Source organism: Helobdella robusta (assembly GCF_000326865.2).
Source record: "Helobdella robusta unplaced genomic scaffold HELROscaffold_74, whole genome shotgun sequence".
NCBI classification, from domain to species: Eukaryota; Metazoa; Annelida; class Clitellata; order Rhynchobdellida; family Glossiphoniidae; genus Helobdella; species Helobdella robusta.
This window is the reverse complement of record NW_008705420.1, coordinates 345,686-349,532: the sequence shown is the minus strand read 5'-3', so window position 1 is coordinate 349,532 and position 3,847 is coordinate 345,686.

Below are 3,847 nucleotides of genomic sequence, written 5' to 3'. Positions count from 1 at the left end.
TGATGTTGTTGTTGTTGTTTTCGTCGTTCTGTTGTTGATTATTGTCGATCAAAACTTTGGCCACGTTTAAAATTTTGTTGAATTCTTTTTCAACTTCAAAACATTTGTCTAAATTGTTATTATTATTATTATCCTTATTATTTTTTTTAGTAGTTGTAGTAGAAGTAGTAGTAGTAGTAGTAGTAGTAGTAGTAGTAGTAGTAGCGGCACTAAATTCACTTTTCAACAAACTTGATGTTTTGTCATTTTTATTTTGTCTCCTCTTTCTATCAGTAATGACACTGTTGCTAATGTTGTTGTTGTTGTAGTAGTGGCTTATGTTGTTGTTGTTGTTGTTGTTGTTGGCGTTGTTGTTGTTGTTTAGAAGTGGATGATTTACCTTAGGGTTAATGTTATATATACTGGAATAATTGTTAACGTTGTTGTTGTTGATGTGTTGTTGTTGTTGTTGTTGCAGATGCTGTTGAAGATATGGGTATATAAAATGTTGTTGTTGATGTTGCTGCTGATGTTGTTGTTGAATGATTTGAACATTTGCAGGAGGATTTAGTATAGATTGTTGTTGTTGTTGTTGTTGTTCTGGAGAACTGTCCAGTGTATCTGTTGATTTGTTGTTGATGCTGCTGTTCTTATAGCCATTGTTGTTATTGTAGTAGTAGTTGTTGTTGTTGATGTTGTTGTTGATGTTGTTGTTGCCGAAAAATGTACTTGGAAATTGCAGTAAAGTTTTACAAGATATTTTTTGATTGAAGTCTGTATTGAAATAAATAAACAATGACATTACTATTTTTGGTCATCATTATCATCATCGTCCTCATCATCATTATCATCATCGTTCTCATCATCATTATCATCATCGTTCTCATCATCATTATCATCATCGTTCTCATCATCATTATCATCATCGTTCTCATCATCATTATCATCGTCATCATCGCAATCATCGTCATTACCGGTTTGAAGAGAAACGTCTTTGTATATCTTGACTTTTTTTATTTCATTGTTAAGTTGTTGATGTTGTTGTTGATGTTGTTGATGTTGTTCCAGGCAATAATTACCGTCATAAATATAAGGCTGTTGTTGTTGTTTTTGATTATGCAATTGAATAAATTGATGAGTTCTTAAACTGTTGTTGTTGTTGGGATCAAAATATGATTGTTGTTGTTGATGTTGCTGTTGATGTAACAATTGTTGTTGTTGCAAATAAACCATCTGCATATGCTGTTGTTGTTGTTGTTGTGTCGTTGTTGTTGATGTATATGTAGGCAACTGTATGATGGGTAGTGATATGCAAGAGCATTGATGTTGCTGTTGTTGATGATGTTGTTGATGATGTAATAATAATTGTTGTTGTTGCTGTTGAGGTAACAGTAGCAGTTGTTGTTCTAGTGGCAGCTGTTGTTGTTGTTGTTGTTGTTGTTGCAACAGTTGATGTTGTTGTTGTTGCGGTGGCAACAAAAATGGCGACTGAAACTGTTGAAAAATTTGCGTAGGTTGCTGTGGCAGTAGTAACTGAGGCTGCAGTTGTTGTTGCTGCGGAAATGCTGGCTGGATTGGTGTTGCTGTTGAGAAAAGATGTTGTTGTTGCAAAAAATTGTTGTTGTTGTTGTTGTGTGTTGTTGTTTGGAACGACAAATGGGTAGCAACTGTATACATAATTCGGGAATTCAGTTTTAGGATCATACGGACCGACATCATTATCATTGTTGTTGATATTAATAATGTTAATATTGTTATTATTGTTGTTGTTGTTGTTGTGGCTTTCAAAAGATATCTGATGATTTTTTGGAATGTTAGCACCATTACTATTGGCTGATTCAACCCTTTGATGATGATGGCCAGGGTTGGGGTTAGGGTGCTGCTCGAGTGGAACATTTGGAATTGGGAAATTTTGGGTCAACAATAATTGTTGCTGATTGGCCATTATAATTAATTAATTAAGTGATTAATTAATTCTTAATATAATTAGTTTTTGTTGTGGAATTAGATAGTCATTTTTCCTAATCAGTTAATTAAATAGTTTTAAAGAAAGTAAACTAATTTAAATTCCCATATTTTGTGTATTATATATATAATATATTTATTCTGAATTAGTGAATTAGTTGTTAGTAACTTTTTTAGCCTAACCCTAACTAACCCATAACAACACCATATTGAATTTTTTAACAATTGTTAATTTTTAAAACAAAGTCGCAACAAAATTACTCATTTGTATACAATACTTTTACATTTTTCTTACAATTTGAGTTTACTAATTTACTTACAAATAGTTTAAAAAATATTTACAACAGCAAAAGAAGCAAGAAAAAGATCAAAGATGAATTTTTAAAAAATTAGTTTAATAATTTAGTTAGTTGGAACTTCTGGAAGATAAGCTATGTCATTTTTATTTGTTATCATTAATAAAATTTAAAATAATAAATTAATGATTAATTAAAATTTATTAATAAACTTGATAAATTTGATAAAATTTTTTAATTTAATAAAAATTAATTATTAAATAATTAAAAATAAAAATAGGAAATTAAAAATTTTTTATAGATGAAATTCTCATTTTTGATGTTTTTCCATTAAAATATTAATATTAGTTTTATAATTTGTCTAAAAATAAAATAATTCTCTAATTCGCCATTTGTCAGATTCTTGTTTCCCAATTTTGTTTTGATGACTTGAATTAGCTTTTAAATTTTCATACAAGTTAAAAATGAACTACTTTTATTACTTTTAAATTTAATTAAAAAATAAAATAAAAATTATATTTTTATTAAATTTAAATTGTTTTTTTTAAATAAATATATAAAATTGTTTTTTAAAAAAATTTTATTTTTTAAATTTCCGAATTACATACTTTACCATAGTTAACTTTTGGTGGCAAATACGAAAAAATTTAAAGTGAAACTCAAACTCAAAAGTATTTAATTATTTTTATTTAACAATTAATTGACATCTTTTTTATTTCAAAAGATTAAATTTTTAATCAAAAACCTGAATTTCGAAAATAATACACTTAATTCAGAAAACTTTTTTCTCTACAGTTCGATCATGGTTCGGACGCCCCATAGTAGGAATACCGCCAACAAACGAAAAAATTTTGCTCCCGGCCGGAAGGTGGCCTCCCCAAAGGTGCAGTACACTGATTTACTAATTTCTGTGATTAGTGAAACATAAGATTATTGAAAATAGTTCAGAATTTTATTTAAAACTTTTTTTTTACTTGTAACATTTGTATATTAATTAATTAATAATTTAATAATTAAACTTTATAATTCATATTTATTAATCTTCTAAGTAAATAAAGCGCTTAGTTTTTTCACAATTTTAAATATTTTCAATCAGTTATTTCAGATCTGATCTGAGGCAAAAATTAATGAAATTATAATTTTAATAAGTGGTAAATAAAAGAAATCATGTCATTATGATCATCATTATGATTATATGCTGAGTTTTTCTTTTAATTAAATTAGATTATGATTAATTAAGTGAAGAAATACCTACAAATATTGAAATAATTTTAAATTAAAATGAATTTAAATTAAAGGAAAAATCTACAAGAAGGGATGTAGTAGATGATAATGAAGCTATGGGACAGTCTGATTCTACTCCTGTTGCAAAAAGTCAGTTGGCTGGCTGGTCGGTTGGTTGTTCAGTTGGCCTCTTGGTTGGTTGGTTGGTCAGTTGATCGGTCAATCGGTTGGTTGGCTGATTGATTTCTTAGTGGAATAATTAATAAATTAATTGGTTGGTTGGTCAGTTACTAAATTGATAAGCTGGTTGGTTAGTTGACTGGCTGGTAGATTGATTAATTGTGGTTTGAATGATTCAGTCTATGATTATTCATAACTACTAA